Below are 19,399 nucleotides of genomic sequence, written 5' to 3'. Positions count from 1 at the left end.
GCGCTGTGGATGTGTGGGCAGTTTATTTGTTGCCCAAGTTTATCACCAGTGCATTTTCCAAATGTGCTGTGGGCAAACAAGGAGTTAATTGCAATTTGTGCAATAAGCAGAAAGTAGCATGAGTGAATTGAAGTGTGGAACTGGCATCAGCAACCTTGAAGTTGGGGCTGGCAAAAGAGAAGTTATACCTACTGCCAAAGCTTTGGTAAGTAGAATAGAAAGTCTTCAAAAGGAAAATAAAACAAATGTGAACAAAATTAAAGGTTTAATACCATCAATTAAGGATCTTATGCAAAATAAGGAAAATGCCTTACAAGTGCAGTCTCTTCTCGAGGATTTGACTGAGCTCTGTGAAATTGCTGCCAAGCACCATCAAGTACTGATTTCGTTACTTCCCAAGGATGAGCAAGAGACAGAATGAATGTTTTTCAAGCATTGCTAGCTAGAGCAGTGCATTCAAAGAGGATGTGAAACAATGGTTGACCCAGACATGTTACAGTGAAGGTCATGCTGCTGCAATCAGTGAACATGTGTCTCACATTCAAACAGACAATGTTTCTCAAATTCCAAAGCATGTTTTGACTACACATATAGCAGAATGACCCAAAAGGTGACGTGACACTGTGCAGCAGTGTGTCAAATGTCAACACTCGACGCTCCGCTGCAGGAAAGGAATCCCCTCCACACGCCTTAAAACAGAGGCTGATTTAACTGCATTAATGGCCCTTCCACAATTATTGAAGGATAAATATGTGCTGGAAGAGCAAGAGGAATGATTAGCAACATGTGGAGAAGGGAGGAGCAATGACAGAAAAGGAAGGAACAGTTTAAGTTGAAGGAAGGAATTTCCACATGTTGGTCAAAGTTTAATGTGCTAAGGGCTTCAGGTGTGGTGGGTGCACAAAGTGCTCCAGCAGGTCAGTCTGTGGCATGAATTCCTATATTGAAAAGGCACCAAGAAAAACAAAAACACTCAGTATCAATGCTGATTCATTTCTTTCCTCAAGTGTCTGTGAAATATGAACAAGACCTCCAAGAGGTAGCTCAGTGTGTTTACTCTCAACTTGCACTAATGAGACACTCTGAACCTATGTCATATCCAACAGCTCAAAGTGCTCATGGGGGACGTTTATTCACAGCATGGAATTACACTTATTTCAGATGATAGAGGTCAAAACAGTATTAAAGGTATTATGAGCAAGCAAAATGAAAACCAAATTTATTGGCAAAACAACAATGTATTTTATGTTTGCTGAAAAGAGAGATTTGAACATTTGATGGTGATCCATTGTCCTATCATGCATTCATGAGCCAATTTGAAAAGCGTGTTGAAGGCAAGACAGACAGCCGTAGTGACCACCTCTATCTTCTTGAAAAGTACACTAGGAATTCCCCCAGAGAACTTGTCAGAAACTGCCAGCATGTCAACCTTTAGAAAGGATATGTGAAGGCTAAAGCTTTAATACAGGAACATTTCGATAATGAACAGAAAATTGCATTAGCTTACACGCAAAAGAATCTTTCATTGGTACCTATCAAAGCTGAAGATGTGAAAAGTCTTTTTCTTAGAGGCTGTTGCAATGACATGGAAGAACAACAGTACTTGCATGAGATGGATATACTTGCCAATATGTTAATTGTTGTAAAGAAACTGCCCTATATGCTTAGGGGTAAATGGAGAATGGTGGGCTGTGAACTGCAAGAAAGGCACAACTGTAAGACTGTTATCACAGGTATTGTTTATTTTATTGAAAGGTAAGTAAAGATTGTTACATACTGGGTGTTGGGAATATAAAAGATGCTCCATCATGGACAATAAGCAACGTGTGAGGAAAACTAAGCCACAACTTTGTTCTACAGCTTAAGGAAGTAGCTTTGCCACTACTGTGGCTACTGTGAGAAGTAAAGCTAAAACTGAACCTGGAACTAATAGTTTTCTCAACCAAAGGTTGTTCTGCAAGTGTGAACACACATTGGAAATCCATTGGAGAAAAGGGCTCATAGTGAGAAGATTGCCTTCCTAAAGGAAATCGTGTCTGTCTTGCAGTTTGTGCACAGGACACATTAGCAAGTATTGCAGGACGTGCCTTTCATGCAAGGTATGCAGTTTTAAGCATCCCAGAATACTCTGTGTTCACTCTAACAAAAAAGGTACAGAGTCAAACCGTAATGAAAGAATCAGATACAGCAGTGAGTAGTGCCCTGGTATCTAATGAAATTGGAGGGGCTGGCAATCATGAATGTAAACTTCCCATAGTTCCAGTACAACTGAAGTCTAAGAAGGGCAATAAGACAGTGGTTACTTATACATTCCTAAAAGTGTACTGCACAGTGACAAGTTCAACGTCACAGGAAAAAAGACACACGTTCTCTTATGCACCGTAGGTCAAGAGAAAATCATGAGTAGCTGAACTGTCTCAGGATAGGAAAGCGGCGCCTCACTTAAGTAGTGAGGTCATGGAACCTATACAGATTAAAGAGGAGGAGGTGCTTGCTGTCGTGAGGCAAATCGGAGTAGACAAATCCTCAGGACCTGACAGAGTATTCCCTCGGACCTTGAAGGAGACTAGTGTTGAAATTGCAGGAGCCCTGGCAGATATATTTAAAATGTCGGTGTCCACGAGTGAGGTGCTGAAGGATTGGAGGATAGCTCGTGTTGTTCCGTTGTTTAAAAAAGGCTCTAAAAGTAATCCAGGAAATCATAGGCTGGTAAGTTTGACATTAGTAGTAGGTAAATTATTGGAAGGAGTACTAAGAGATAGGATCTACAAGTACTTGGATAGACAAGGACTTATTAGGGAGTGTCAACATGGCTTTGTGTGTGGAAGGTCATGTTTAACCAATCTATTAAGAGTTTTTCAAGGAGGTTACCTGGAAAGTGGATGAAAGGAGCGCAGTGGATGTTGTATACATGGACTTCAGTAAGGCCTTTGACAAGGTCTCGCATGAAAGGTTAGTTAGGAAGATTCAGTCGCTAGGTATACATAGTGAAGTAATAAACTGGATTAGACATTGGCTCGATGGGAGAAGCCAGAGAGTGGTAGTGAAGGATTGCTTCTCTGAGTGGAGGCCTGTGGCTAGGGATGTGCCACAGGGATCAGTGCTGTGTCTGTTGTTATTTGTCATCTATATCAATGATCTGGAATATAATATGGTAAATTACATCTGCAAATTTGCTGATGATACAAAGATTGGGGGTGTAGTGGACAGTGAGGAAGGTTTTCAAAGCTTGCAGAGGGATTTGGACCAGGTGGAAAAATGGGCTGACAAATGGCAGTTGGAGTTTAATACAGACAAATGTGAGATATTGCACTTTGGAAGGAAAAACCAAGGTAGAACATACAAGGTAAATGGTAGGACACTGAGGAGTGCAATAGAACAGAGGGATCTGGGAATACAGACACATAATTCCCTAAAAGAGGTGTCATAGGTAGATAGGGTCATAAAGAGAGCTTTTGGTACGTTGGCCTTTATAAATCAAAGTATTGAGTATAAGAGTTGGAATGTTATGGTGAGGTTGTATAAGACATTGGTGAGGCAAAATTTAGACTATTGTGTGCAGTTTTGGTCACTGAATTACAGGAAGGATATTAATAATGTTGAATGAGTGCAGAGAAGGTTTACAAGGATGTTGCTAGGACTTAAGAAACTAAGTTACAGAGAAAGGTTGAATAGGTTAGGACTTTATTCCGTGGAGTGTAGAAGAATGAGGGGTGATTTGATAGAGGTGTATAAAATTATGATGGGTATAGATAGAGTGAATGCAAGCAGGCTTTTTCCACTGAGGCTAGGGGAGAAAAAAACCAGAGGACATGGGTTAAGGGTGAAAAGGGAAAAGTTTAAAGGGAACATTAGGGGAGCTTCTTCACTCAGAGTAGTGGGAGTGTGGAATGAGCTGCCAGTTGAAGTGGTGAATGGAGGCTCACTTTTAACATTTAAGAAAAGCTTGAACAGGTACATGGATGAAAGGAGTATGGAGGGATATGGTCTAGGTATAGGTCAGTGGGACTAGGTAGAAAAATGGTTCAGCACAGCCAAGAAGGGCTAAAAGGCCTGTTTCTGTGCTTTAATGTTCTATGGTTCTAGATGATGAAAACTATTGTGAACCACCAAACACCTAATACACAGGAAAGTATGCCTGACCATGGAGGGAATATTCCATGACAGAGGGATCTCCAGGAGTGGTCTTACCTGCAACACACCCATTTGACAGAGATTGATTCAGAAATTGAGCTGTTGATAAGGAGAAATCAGAATCAGGTTTATTCTCACCGGCATGTGTCGTACAATTTGTTAACTTAGCAGCAACGGTTCAATGCAATACATAATATAGAAAAAGAAGAAAGAATAATAAAATAATAATAATAAGTAAGTAAATCAATTACAATATATGTATATTGAGTAGATTAAAAATAGTGTAAAAAACAGAAATAACATATGTTAAATAAGTGCGGTAGTGTTCATGAGTTCAATGTCCATTATGGATAGCAGAGGGGAAGAAGCTGTTCTTGAATTGCTGTGTGTGTGCCTTCAGGCTTCTGTACCTCCTACCTGATGGATACAGTGAGAAAAGAGCATGCCCTGGGTGCTAGAGGTCCTTAATAATGGACACTGCCTTTCTGAGACCCCACTCCTTGAAGATGTCCTGGGTACTTTGTAGACTAGAACTCAAGATGGAGCCAACAAAAAAATTGTCAAAAGCATTGGAGCCATTGCAAATGATTTGCAATGTTAATGCTGACTCTATGCAATCAGAACAATGCTGGGTTGGACTGTAAATGAACAGCCAGAGCTGACAGTTAATGGGATTTCAGGTTTGATCTCGGATGAGCTTTGGCAGCAGCAGTTTAAGGCAGACTTCTCTGAATGCAGTCAGGATGAACAAACTGGTTTGTCAAGAGAAGACCACATGTTCAGTGGTGCTAAGAAGATCAAATTCTGCAAAATTGCTGGACAGCCACTACCAGATTAGTTTATCTTTGAGAAAGAAGGAGGCTAACATGTCAAAGAACAGGAAGAGTGCAGAACAGCATGCTCTAAATCTAATGAAGAGGGATTTGTCATTTTGCACCAATGACACCCCTTTCATGAAGGATATGATTTGCAAAGGTTATGCTGAAAGAGTGTTGGAAGAAGATTTGGACGCAGTGATGGGAAAGTCTGGTATATTCCATACCATGGTGTTTACTAGCCCAGAAGAGGGACACTTCATGTTGTGTTTGACTGTGGAGCAACTTTTCAAGAAACATCACTTGATGTTCACCCCTTACAGGGATTGGATCTTACTAGCTCACTGATTGGAGTCATAACCATAACCATGAATCAGAACCACTGGTGATAATGGCAGATATTGCATCAGTGTTTCATCATATTAAAGATGCAGACCTGCTGACATTTCTCTGGGGGCCTGATGGTGGCCTCAGCCAGGATACGGTGAACTTTGGAATGGTGGTACATTTCTTTAGGGAAACTTTATCACCAAGTTGTGCCAACTCTGCCCTTAGGAAAAGCTCAGGAGACAATGAAGAACAGCTCAGCTGTGAGACTGTGGATAAAGTTTTGTATTGCTTATTTGTTGATGACTGCCTTGTTATAATGTCCTCTGAGGAAGAAGCGGGGCCTCTCTATCATGGCTTTGTATCCATTTGGGCTAAAAGTTGCTTTCAACTCACAAAGTGGATAAGTAACAGACATAATGTGCTAGGAGAGAAGAGCAAAAGACATGAAGGATTTGGATTTGGATCAAGATATACCTTTGGTGGAGAAAGAGTACTGGGTGTGCAATGATGCATTCAGTCTGTTAATTTCAAGTTTAAGATCACAATTCAAGATAGACAATTCACCAGAAGGGGATCCTCTCCACAGTTAATTCCATCTATCTTTCTTTAGGAATCTTGAGTCCAGTGGTGCTAAGAAGATGCTACAAGATCTATGTTAGAAAGAGCTTGGCTGGGATGATACTATGCCAACATCAGTTGCTCATAAGTGGACAAGTGGGACAGAAGAACTCTGTCAGTTGGAAGACTTCAAGGTTGTTAGATGTTTGAAGCCCCTGGATTGTGGAGAAGTTACTGCTGCACAGTTACACCTCTTTACAGATGCAACCAAAGATGGCTATGGAGCAGTGACCTAACTATTGCAGTGGGTTCCATCCCTTCTATGGAACCCACTGCTGCTATGATGGTGAGCTGCATGGACAAATTGTGGAAGAAGGAGTTGCATATGCAGCTTCATAATTCAGTTTTTGGACTGGGAGCATTGTTGTACTGAAATACATCTAGAATGAAACTTGCAGGTTCTGAACCTTTGTTGCAAACAGCATTTCATAAATTCTTAAGGTCTCACAGGCATCTCAATGCAGGTATGTAAATACTTCAAGCAACCAGGCAGATGTGGCTTCCAGAGGATTGAAAGGGAGGGCTTTCCTGAAGAAAGAAACACTGGTGTCAGGGTCTCAGTATGTTCTTCAGCCTGAAAGGGAATAGCTATGAATCCTGCACAAAATGCTGGAGGAACTCAGCAGGCCAGGCAGCATCTATAACATTCCATAGATGTGAGTTGGCCTGCTGAGTTCCTCCAGCATTTTGTGTGTATTGCCTAGATTTCCAGCATTTGCAGATTTTCTCTTGTTTGTGATTGGGTTGTGAATGCCGTTTGTTTTGAAGAATACCTGCTAGATGGTCTGGAAGTCAAGAGGTGTGCTACAATGAATGTCATGCAGAATGAAGAGGAGGTCGATGCGCTAACACACTTCTTGTCTTGTACCCATTTGAGGAAGACAGTGGCCTGGACTCTTGGGTTTAAGAACCTACTCATTTCTTTGTCAGAAGAGGAGGCAATTGAACATGGCTCCTGCTCAGTCTGACTTGGATGAAGAACAACAAGGGTATTCTTTGCAGAGAGACAGAGAGAAAGATGGAAAGGGTCAAAGGTCAGATTGGCTAAGGTCATCTCTCAGTGGGGGAGCTCAGAAAGGCTGAAATGAAGATCATAGGGTTTTGCCAAATACAGAGATTTCCAGATGAATTCTCAAGTTTGTAAAGGGGAGAAACTGTGAAAAGGAACAATCTATATTCAAGCTCAATCCAGTACCTGAAGATGGTGTCTTGAGAGTTGGTGGATGGCTTAGTAGGGCAGCCTTGCCTGAAGAGTCTAAACATTCTATTACACTGGCAAAGGATCTCCATATCTCAGCCATCCTTCTGAGGCATGTACATGAAGAGGTAGGACATGGTGGTTGTAACCAGACGTTATCTAGGTTGCACCAAAAATACTGGATTCCTGGCACTAGTAGAGCTTTAAGAAGAATCCTGTCTACGTGTGTTGTTTGTCAATAGTTGCACACAGCTACAGGATGCCAGCACAAGGCAGATCTACCTCTGGACAAGGTCTCTCCAGATAAACCTCTGTTTACACATGTAGGAGTTGACTACTTTGGACCTTTTGAGGTGAAGAGCAGGAGTCCTGAGAAGAGGTATAGTGTCATATTTACCTGTTTAGCTATACGAGCTGTTCACATTGAATTGGCATCTTCTTTGGCCACAGATTACTTTGTTAATGCATTTCGACGCTTGAAAAACAAGATGAGGACAGGTTTGTGAATTGCGCTCTGATAATCGATGAACTTTGTTGGAACTGAGCGTGAGTCGAAAGAAGCCATTGAGATGTGGCACCATTCAAAGATCAGGGATGTCCTTCATCAGAAAGGAATTAAGTGGATTTTAAGCCTCCTCCCCCCACCCCAACTTGCTCACATCATGGAGAGACATGGGAAGATTCATCAGGTCATGGTGAACGGTCCTCAATCCACCATGAAGGTACAGAATCTTGACAAAGAGAGTTTCCACACAATCCTTTGCAAAGTAGTCTATTATCAATGGCCATCCAATTAGTAAGGCATCCTCTGAACCCATCTGTTGCTTCTGATGACCTCACCATCCTTACCACCAGGGGAGTTCCAAGAGGAAGACATTTCTGCTCATAGTAGAGAGAAGCAGGTCCCATACATGCCAAACTTGATTTGGGAATGATGGGTTAAGGAGTACTTACCACAGTTACAGGAATGTCAGAAATGGTCGGGCATAGAGTGCAATTTCCTACCAGGAGACATTGAGCTTATAGTTGATAACACAGCACCTCACAACTCATGTATCATTGGAAAGGCCTTTCCAGACAGAAGAGGATTGGGTCAGTAGGTATGCTTCAAGACCAAGACCAGCTGTGTGGTGTTCTACAGATTTGGCAGAGGTTTGAGGAGCTATAGCTCTAGAATCAATATCTACTCTGTTTGTTTGATTTTATGACTTTGACTTGACAGGGATGGTGGTAAGAATCACTCTGTACTGGGATAAGTGCTGGTTGCCTCTGGCCGAGATGACTATTTAATAAGTTGACTTGAAGTAGAAAGAAAAAAGAGGATATTTGCATAAATGTTAAGATGCTTACCCTTGTCCCCTATTTTTGTAGTATGTAGTTGTAATTATTATAGTGTCATAATGGGGGCGGGGACGTAGGAGTCATGTATCTTTTAACTGTCTGTGTGTATTGTATTGTGTGTTGCGTGTTTTATTATGGGTTCCAGTAATTTGTCACCAGGGTTGGTGTGTAGTAGAAGTAAATTAGTATAGTAACGTATTCACCTTTTGTGCCATTTATTTAGAAAGTGTGAACCAGGGAATGAATATTTTGTTGACTGCTCGTATCGTTAATATTGTTAATTTCACTATCACTACACTAGTTTTGCTAATATCACTAATCCTGATTGCTCTTCTTTGCTGGTTTCGTAATAAAGAATGAACTGTACTTTTTTTTCAACTTGTAACTCAGTTATTCAGAAGTTTGTCGCATAGTGTTGAGTCTGTCACTCAGTCTCTCAGCAGTTTCAGTTTCTTTTTCAAGTAACCACAGCAAGTAACATACTTGCTTGGCTTAATAATTGAACTTTACACACACACAGAAAAAAATAAATTAAACGACTAGATTAGTTCCAATTTTTTCACTTTAAATTAATCATAGTAATAATTCTTGATTGAGGATGAATTTTAATGTGTTGAAGAACTGAAACTTGATGGAGTAGATGTTGGTTTCTTCAATGTAGAGGAGACCGCAGTCTGAGCACCGAATGGAAGAAACTCTTTGGAAAGACTAATGGATGAATAAAGGAACCAGCCCATTGCATTGCCAAAATTATTTCAAATCAGCCAAAGTATTTCCAGGTTTCCCAATCAACTGGGTTGAGTCAGCATGAGGACATGATACATAATTCTGTTTTCTAATTTCTGTTATTTTAAAGCACATGGCAAGTGGGACCTTTGGTGGATTTTGAGTTGGCTTCATGAAACATGGGAAGCAGGAAATACTAAACCTTCCACTAGGTTCAGTAACTCCTTGCTTGTTGGATATCATAATTATTATGAAAGAAGAAAGCATAGGCAGCTCTAAGATGATAAAACTAAAGGTTGCCATGGTATTGAACAGCTGGAATGTGGTTGCTTCCTACTGGGGTCATTGCTGCAGTCTATTGACCCAGTCAGTCTAGGAAAGGTGAGTACAGTAATGCATACCTATTCTATAGATTTCAACATACTCACAATATGATTGTAAATATATAATTATGCCTGTTCTATTTTCCAGTTTGCAGGAGTAATATATTTCCTTATGTACAATGTCCTGTGTATGTTACTCAAAATGGCCTCTTTGGTTTGTTACAAGTAGGAATGCTTCTTTGTCGGATAAGTGTTTCTCTCACCATTGTTTCACTTTAGAATGGCTGATATGGTAATTGTATTAATTTGTTAATCAATGGGGAATGTTATTGTGTCTTGTGAGGCTGGGAACTTGGGGGAGGGGTTTTCGCGGGTTTTTTGGTGGGAGGAGAGTGTGGGAGGAAGGTGTCGAGGAAGGTGGACGTGCGCTGCACTGCTTGGAAGACCCTCGGGCATGGTCCTAGGTGCGAAGACGTGGAGGTCGGAGGCAAGCGACGAGGGGTCGAATGGTTCGTTGATTGATCTCCAACGAGTGCACTAAACAGACTGAACTTTGATAAGTTGGCGCCTTTTTTTTTCCTTGTATATATATATTGTATTGCTTGGCGGGCGTGAGGCATAAAACTCAATTCTCACAGCACCTGCGTGTACGGGAGGTGGGTTGGTGAGTGGCTGGATCTCCTTTTTCCCCTAGACATATACCAGCCTGTTGGGTAAGTGTTACATTTGTGGGGGCTCATCCAGGATTGGATTGTCAGGGGCTGTGGAATTGCGCAGGCAGCAGAGAGGAATGGACAGAGATAAGATTTTTTGTTGGTGCCAGTTTGAAGATGTACCAGTACAGTACGCATGCGTAGTGAGCGGAGTGGATTTTCGAGTTTCGGGAGACGCGATAGTGAGGGGTTTAAGTTCGGTGGAGGGTATTGGGCAGGTAGAATTGGTAGCTAGACGGTGTGGTAAAGAGGTAGAGTCTAGCTGGGTGTTGGTTCGTACGAGTGCTGAAGTCAGGACGGTGGAACTGCCGGCGACGGTCAGTGTACTGGGGGAGAAGGGGCCGTGGGGACTCCACTTCTACAAGGATGAGGCTGAGGAGACATCGGAGGAGGAGTTAGAGCTAGAGGTGGACCCCAGAGAGGTGCCCGGCACTAGTAAAGGGAGGTGGGAGGAGGGAGTCGTGACTAAGCCCCGCTCCCCAGGTAGCGTGGAAGCCTCGGAGCTGGCAGCCGCACTTAATTCCCTGGTGGGAGTGGCCGAGAGGCCATGGCTGAAGCTGGGGGTGTTCTCCGGAGCCAAGCCTACTCCAGATGGGGAGGTGGACTATGAGACCTGGATCGAGCTTACGTCTTTGATGTTAGAGGAATGGCCAGGCTCAGAGGAGGAGAAGTGGCAGCGATTGGTGGGAAGTTTGAGGGGTTTAGCAGCCAAAACCGTCCGGGAGTTGAAAGCTGAGAAGCCTGGAGCCTCAGTGGAGGAATGCCTAGAAGTTTTGGAGGGAGCGTTTGGGTTGTCAGGGGAACCCTGGCTGCTTTTAGCAGAGTTCCAATGCCTGGAACAATGGAGAGGGGAAAAGCTCTCCGAGTACATATTTAGGATGGAGGGGATGCTCTCGGGGCTGCGGTGCCAGGGGGTAGTGAAGGCGACTGACGTGGCTAGCGTGAGGATGAGTCAGCTATTCAGTGGCTCTCTGGAGGAGACAAGGTGGCGTGGACTATCCGGCAGGCTTATAGGAAAGGCCCCCCTCCATCCTTCGGGCAACTGATTAGAGAGGTGCGAGAGGAAGAGAGAGCGTTGGGGTGGAAAAGGGGCGCGGGCCTATGGGAGCGATCCTCAGCGATACAGGAAGTGGTGGCTGGGTGGAGGAATGACAATCCCCCGGGGAGTAGGGAACCCCCTTTGGAGGGGAGGGAAAGGGGAGGTACCTACTCTCAGGGGTGATCAGTGCAGTGGATTGGGAGCAGGAGCCGTCCTGGGAGAGGAGCGGTGGCAGGCAGCATGTGCTTTAACTGTGGGAAAGAGGGGCATTTCAGGCGGGACTGTGGAAGGCCGAGGGTGTGCTATAGCTGTGGAGAGGAGGGACACTTTAGGTGGGATTGTGAGAGACAAGGAGTCCCGCGGAGGACAAGCCCCCCTATGACTAAAAAGGGAGAGGTGTCAGGAAACTTAGGAGAAGCTCAGTGAGGGAACGGACTGGAGCCTCTGGAGGAACACGTTCCCAGAGATCAGCCGGAAGACCACCGGGTGCCCATGCCTCTATTCCGGAAGGGCTGGTAGGACCCCGTGCCAGTGTGTGTCTATGGATAGAGGGAGTTTACGCAAAAGCCGTTCTTGATACGGGATCGCAGGTGACCTTATTGTACCGGTCTTTCTACAATCAATATCTAAAGCATTTGCCTGTAACCCCATTTGACGCCCTGCAGATTTGGGGTGTGAGCGAGGGTGACTACCCGTACGATGGGTACCTATCGGTGAGATTGGAGTTCTCGGAGGGCGATGTGGGAGTGTCGGAAGCTATTGAGACGTTGGTGTTGGTGTGTCCTGACCCGGTGGAAACCGGTGGTGCTGCCCTCCTGGTGGGGACTAACTCCCCAGTTGTGCGACGGCTCCTGGGAGCTTGTAAGGAGAAAGGGGGGGAAGACTTTCTGGAGACCCTCTCGGTGCATCCAGTGTTTCGAGCAGTGTTCGCAGAAGGGGTTGCCTCCCAAGGGCTGGACCATAGTGTAAACGAGGGACGGTGTGGTGTACGCAGGCGAGGCCCAAGGTGATCCGACCAGGGGAGGTAGCACTAGTGATGGGGACCCCCAGATTCCCAGGAGTGCCGACGGGAGAAGCCCTGTTAGTAGACGCCCCGGACGATCTTGAAGGGGAGACCCGATTTCTGGCGGGGGCGCTGGTGAGGCCCGAAGTGCAGAGACCAGGGGTGGTACATGCAAGGCGTATAGCTATAAGTGTCAGGAACACCACGGCAAGAGAAATCACCTTTAAGAGGGGAATGCTGCTGGCACATCTGTTCCCGGTGACGGTAATGTCTAGTGCACCAGTGAGGACCCCTAATGGGGAGGGATCAGAGCATCGAAGGGAGCTGACCGCTGAAGCCTTTAACTTCGGGGATTCCCCTGTGTCGCCGGAGTGGAAACACTGGCTAGTGGAGAAGATGCTGAAGATGGAAACTGTTTTTTCTCGGGGCGAGTTTGATGTTGGCTGCGCCAAAAGCACTCGCCACACCATCCGGGTGACGGAGGACACCCCGTTCCGAGAGAGATCCCGGTGACTGGCTCCGGCAGATGTTGAGGACGTGCGACAGCACTTGTGGAAGTTGAAGGAGGCCTGAATCATAGCTGAGTCTCGAAGTCCTTATGCGTCCCCAATAGTGGTGGCACGGAAGACGAATGGGCGAGTGTGCATGTGTGTTGACTACAGGACGTTGAATCGGCGAACTGTCCCTGATCAATATACTGTCCCAAGAGTCGAGGATGCGTTGGCCTGCCTGAGTGGTGCGAAGTGGTTCAGTGTGCTGGATTTAAGAAGTGGGTATTACCAGATCCCGTTGAGTGCGGCCGATAAAGAGAAGATCGCTTTTATCTGCCCGCTGGGGTTCTTTCAGTTTGAACGAATGCTCCAGGGCATATCCGGAGCCCCAGCCACCTTCCAGAGGCTCATGGAGAGAACTGTGGGGGATATGAATCTGTTGGAGGTGCTGGTGTACCTGGACGATTTGATAGTGTTTGGATCAACTTTGGAGGAACATGAGGAGAGGCTGTTGAAGGTGTTGGGCCGGCTTAATGAAGAAGGGTTGAAGCTTTCCCTGGACAAATGCCAGTTCTGCAAGTCGTCGGTTAACTACATTGGCCATATCATTTCGCGAGAGGGAGTGGCTACTGATCCAACCAAGATAGAGGCCGTGACCACCTGGCCGAGACCCCAGAAAGTGGGTGCTCTGTGCTCATTTTTGGGGTTCTGTGGGTATTACCGGCAATTTGTGAAAGGATACGCCAAAGTGTGTCACCCGTTGACTCAGCTGTTGTGTGGCTATCCCCCGGTGAGGAAGAAGAGGATGGGGAACCAGAGGCAGGACGCTGGAGGATACTGGAACCTGGCGGAACCTTTTGGCTCGAGATGGGATGATCAATGTGAAGAGGCGTTCTGATCTTTGAAAAGGGCACTGACCCAGGCCCCGGTGTTGGCTTTTGCCGATCCCCAGAAGCCATATGTGCTGCACACGGATGCCAGCTGAGAGGGTCTCGGGGCTGTTCTGTACCAGGAGCATGGCAAAGCCTTGAGACCAGTAGCCTTTGTCAGCCGAAGCTTTTTGCCATCGGAGAGAAACTATCCCACTCACAAGTTGGAGTTCCTGGCGCTGAAGTGGGCTGTAGTGGACAAGCTGGGCGATTACCTGTACGGAGCAAAGGTTGAGGTCAGAACGGATAACAATCCTCTCACTTATATTTTGACTTCGGCAAAGCTGGATGCCACCGGACATCGGTGGCTGGCGGCCTTGTCGGTATATGATTTCAGCCTGAAGTACCGCCCCGGAAGCAAGAATGTCGATGCGGATGCATTGTCTCGTCGGGAGCCGGGGGAGGAGGAGAGGGGTGAGGAGTGGGAGAGTGTCCCTGCTCCTGGAGTGAAGGTGATGTGTTGTTTGCTATCACCGTGAAGGCCGAGGGAAGAGGGAGGCTGGAATGAGCCGTGGACCATTTGGGGGGTTTTGACGACGCCATACCCCTAGTTTACTGTGACCTGACCGCACTGCGGACTAAACAGTTGCCGGAACTGAGTCCAGGGGAAGTGGCAACTGCTCAGCAAAATGACCTGGGCATTGGCACAGTGTGGAGAACGGTCGAGAAGGGGGATGGGGCGTTGGCTGAGAAAGCGAAACACCCATGCGTGCCTCTGTTGTTGAAGGAGTGGTCTCGGTTGAAGTTAAAGAACAAAATCTTGTACCGGGTAACGACGCCTCCGGACCAACCCCGCTGTTGGCAACTGGCCCTGCCGGAGGAGTATCGCCAGGCTGTACTCCAGGCCTTACATGATGATTCTGGACACTTGGGGGTGGAAGGACATATGGATTACTCAAAGACCGGTTCTACTGGCCCCGGATGAGGGGGGACGTCGAAGAATACTGTAGGGGATGCCGTCGTTGCAGCCAGAGGAAGACCCTGCCAGCGTCGGCGGCTCCACTGTCGCACTTGCAGAGTGCGGGACCTCTGGACCTGGTATGTATAGATTTCCTGTCGATTGAGCCTGACACCAACAACACCGCGAATGTCTTAGTCATCACCGATCATTACACTCGCTATGCTCAGGCATTTCCCACCAAGGATCAGAAGGCGACGACAGTGGCGAAGTGTTATGGGAGAAGTATTTTGTGCATTATGGCCTTCCCAGGCAAATCCATAGTGATCAGGGGCGGGACTTTGAGCTGCCTTATCCAGGAATTACTGACTATGCTTGGGGTTGAGAAATCCAGGACTACCCCTTACTACCCACAGGGAGATCCTCAGCCAGAGAGATTCAACAGGACCCTGTTGGATATGCTCGGGATGCTGGAGATTGGGCAGAAAAGCAGGTGGAGTCGTCATATTGGACAATTGGTTCACTGTTACAATTGTACTCGCAATGATGCTACAGGTTATTCGCCCTATTATCTGATGTTCGGGCAGGAAGCGAGGTTGCCCATTGACGTGTGTTTTGGAGGTGGAGTGGGTGAATTTCCCGGGAAGTCCCCTCTAAAGTATGTGTCCGACATGAAGAGGGAGTTACAGCGGGCGTACGAGTTGGCCGAGGCGGCGGCTACCAAACAAAATCAGAAGAATAAGATGCGGAATGATCGAAAGGTGAAGTTTGTACAATTATTACTGGGCGACCAGGTCCTTTTACGGAATTTGGGACTCCCTGGTAAGCACAAGTTGGCAGATCGATGGGCGGCCAGCCCCTATGTAATAGAGAGCCAGATGCCGAACCTGCCCGTTTACTGGGTGAAACCTGAGGATGGAAAAGGGCCTATCAAGGTATTCCATAGGAATCACCTGCTGCCACTGGGTCAAGCGGTGCAGGTGGATAAGGAGCCCAAGAGGGAGGTTGCGCCTAGTACAAGGACTCTGCGAGGGCGCGGAGAACGGGAAGAGCCCGCTGCTGAAGAGCGGGGACGGGTTCCTCACCCGGGAATGGCTACCGATTCAGAGGAGGACGACTCAGATGAGTGGGCCCTGTTCCCATTCGCTGGTGCTCCAGTACCAGGAGAGGAGGCTCCTGGCCCTTCCCATACTGAATTGGGTGAGAGGAGGGAAGGTCTTGAGGGTCAGATGGAGAGGCAGCCTACATTGGTGGGAGAGAGGGTGGAACCCGAGCGTGAGCCAGAGAGATCTCAGGTGAGGGAGGACCCCTGTGAGGAAGGGGGTGCGGGTCTGTCAGGTAGACCTGGGGTGTCTGAGACAGTGGGTTCGCAGGTGACAAGGGAGCCCAGTGGGGCAGAAGGGGTATGGAGATCTCAGAAGATTAGGCGCCCCCCGGAGCGGTTGACATATGTGGTACCGGGAGAACCGAGTGTGATTTCTACTGCTCTGGGTAGTTATGTCACTGCTTTCTGCACCTGGGTTGGGTCTTGTGTGTTGCAAGAAGCTTTGGGGAACTCTAGTAATGCCATGAGGGCATGACATTTGCTGGTGGGGAGAGAATGTACAATGTCCTGTGTATGTTACTCAAAATGGCCTCTTTGTTTGTTACAAGTAGGAATGCTTCTTTGTCGGATAAGTGTTTCTCTCACCGTTGTTTCACTTTAGAATGTATTCATTTGTTAATCAATGGGGAATGTTATTGTGTCTTGTGAGGCTGGGAACTTGGGGGAGGGGTTTTTGCGGGTTTTTTGGTGGGAGGAGAGTGCGGGAGGAAGGTGTCGAGGAAGGTGGACGTGCGCTGCACTGCTCGGAAGACCCCCCGGGCATGGTCCTAGGTGCGAAGACGTGGAGGTCGGAGGCAAGCGACGAGGGGTCGAATGGTTCGTTGATTGAGCTCCAACGAGTGCACTAAACAGACTGAACTTTGATAAGTTGGCGCCTTTTGTTTTTTCCTTGTATATATATAGTATTGCCTACTACTCTTTTAATTTTAGTAAACTCTTTAAAGTGTATGTCATAACGGTATTTGTTGTGGGTTTGATACTGTTGGCGGGCGCGAGGCATAAAACTCGATTCTCACAGCACCTGCGTGTATGGGAGGTGGGTTGGTGAGTGGCTGGATCTCCTTTTTCCCCTAGGCATATACCAGCCTGTTGGGTAAGTGTTACATCTGTGGGGGCTCGTCCAGGATTGGATTGTCAGGGGCTGTGGAATTGCGCAGGAAGCAGAGAGGAATGGACAGAGATACGATTTTTTGTTGGTGCCAGTTTGAAGATGTACCAGTACAGTACGCATGCGTAGTGAGCGGAGTGGATTTTCGAGTTTCGGGAGACGCGATAGTGAGGGGTTTAAGTTCGTTGGAGGGTATTGGGCAGGTCGAATTGGTAGCTAGACGGTGTGGTAAAGAGGTAGAGTCTAGCTGGGTGTTGGTTCGTACGAGTGCTGCAGTCAGGACGGTGGAACTGCCGGCGACGGTCAGTAACAATTCTGTAACAATCCCAGCACACTGTTTGACATTTATTCTGCACAATTTAAAGTCAAAGATGTTTATTTCTGGGGAACTAAACTGAACACGTGTGGAAAATCACTTTTTCAGATGTTTGAAAGATATACTATAATGATTAATTCTAAAACCTTTTTTTTACCCCTTTTTTCTTACACAGGAAATAGTGCTTATCTTTACCTATGCATGTTTATTTTTGTAGCCTTCACGATTCAGCCCTGCTATCCTTCCATCAGTTTCTTCTTAGTTTCTCAGTCTGCAATTCATTGAACTTGCTTTTTGGATGACATCATCAACCAAAAAGAGAATTATACATTTCAAAATTATCACGTCCAGCCACCTAAAGATTCAAAACATCAAATTATTTGGGAATGCAGCTTCCAAACAAGGAAATAGTTCTCACTTTACATCATCTTGTGTAGGTTTGAATTGCAATTTAGCTCACAGATAACACATAACAATTCCTTCAGGAAAGAAAGTCATATCCTGCAAATGAAATGTGCTTAAGGTAGGCCTTGGCACCTTTTAACAATGACGGACACATTTACTTGAAATTTCAAAGTATAATTTATCTCTCAATCAAAAACAAATTTTATCTTTGGACTATAACTTAGTAAAGTCTGCAATGTAATACTCATACCAATATTGCATGAATATGCTGACACTCTCTCAGATGGCCTACAAAGGATATTTTATTTAATATTGTGAATTTATCAGCAGGCTCCTGGAACAGCATGAATAACTTCAGCTAACTCAGCAATGAATTGTTTCACAGCCTATCATGGACTCACTTCCCAGGAGTCTACAATGCGTGTTGGTCAGTGTTATTTATTTATTTATCTACGTATTTATCTATCTATTTATTTATCTATCTATTTATTTATCTATTTATTTATTCATTTATCCATCTATCTATTTATTTATTTATTTATTTATCTATCTATTTATCTATTTATTTATTTATCTATTTATTTATTTATCTATTTATTTATTTATTTATTTATTTATTTGTGTTTGCACAGTTTGTCTCCTTTTGCACACTGGTCGTCAGCCTTTGTGTATAGTTTTTCATTGAATCAATTTGTTCTGCTGTGAATGGCTGCAAGAAAATAAATCTCAGGATAGCTTATGGTGACATATACAGTGCATACTGAACAAGAAATTGACCGAACTTCGACTCAGTGATTCCATGTTGTGGTTCAAGGCAGAGCTGAAGTGAAATTTGCTAAGGAAAATCTGGTTTCTTTGCTTGCATAAACATTGACTCTGGACTTTTCAGAACTAGAATACTTGAACATGTTCTTATATATCAAGCATTAATTTGTTACTTATAGATTAATGAAAAAACAAAAGCTGTAATCAGGCAAAGAGGTATAGAAAGGTCAAAGGGAAACCTTATCATTATATCAAGGTTGTGCCACTTACAATGGAGTCGTCAGAAGGTCAGGTCTACAAGATGAAGATGGTGCCACGGTAGCATTTGGGGACACTACGGTAGTTTAGCGGTTAGCGCAAGCCTATTTCAGCTCAGGACATTGGATTTCAATTGCGGTGTCCTCTCTAAGAACTTTTGTGCTTTCTTCCCATGGGTGCAAGGATTTCTTCAGGTGCTCCAGTTTCCTCCCACAGTCTTAAGACATACTGATCAGTAGGTTAATTGGTCAAAGTAAATTGTCCTGTTATTAGGCTGGGATTAAACCGGTGGGTTGCTGAGTGCCGTGCCTCTGTGGGCCAGAAGGGCTTGTTCCACATTGTATTTCTAAATAACAAATCAATAAGGCAATGTGCTCCTGGCCAATTTGCACTGTTGCAAATAAATTCAACCAGGGGAGCAGGGCTAGGATTGGATTCTCCTAAATATTGAATTGGAAACAGCACCCAACCAACATCCTTGACTCCAGCAACACACACAAAATGCTGGTGGAACGCAGCAGGCCAGGCAGCGTCTATAGGAAGAAGCACTGTTGATGTTTTGGTCTGAGACCCTTAGTCAGGACTCCATTTGTGGGAGAACAGTAAAGCAGAGAAGGATGATTGTTTGATGTTATTAGCTTGTTGGCACAATATTATTTAGGCCCAATATCACCACCTGCTGTATCACAGTGAACACAACCACTCAGTTCCATTGGCAATTTATGAAAAGTGCATTTTGCACTAACGTAAACAGTTTGTATTTGAAAGTTACGACAGTCAGTGTGTGAATAGTTTTTACTGTACAGTATTCTTATTGCTGTAGTCAATATTAAAACTTTAGTTTAGCAGCAAATTCACACATGGTTTTTGAAGTCATTTTCAGA

This window comes from Hypanus sabinus, chromosome 3, assembly GCF_030144855.1.
Source record: "Hypanus sabinus isolate sHypSab1 chromosome 3, sHypSab1.hap1, whole genome shotgun sequence".
NCBI classification, from domain to species: domain Eukaryota; kingdom Metazoa; phylum Chordata; class Chondrichthyes; order Myliobatiformes; family Dasyatidae; genus Hypanus; species Hypanus sabinus.
The sequence above is the reverse complement of the archived record's forward strand: the minus strand, read 5'-3'. Positions refer to the sequence as shown.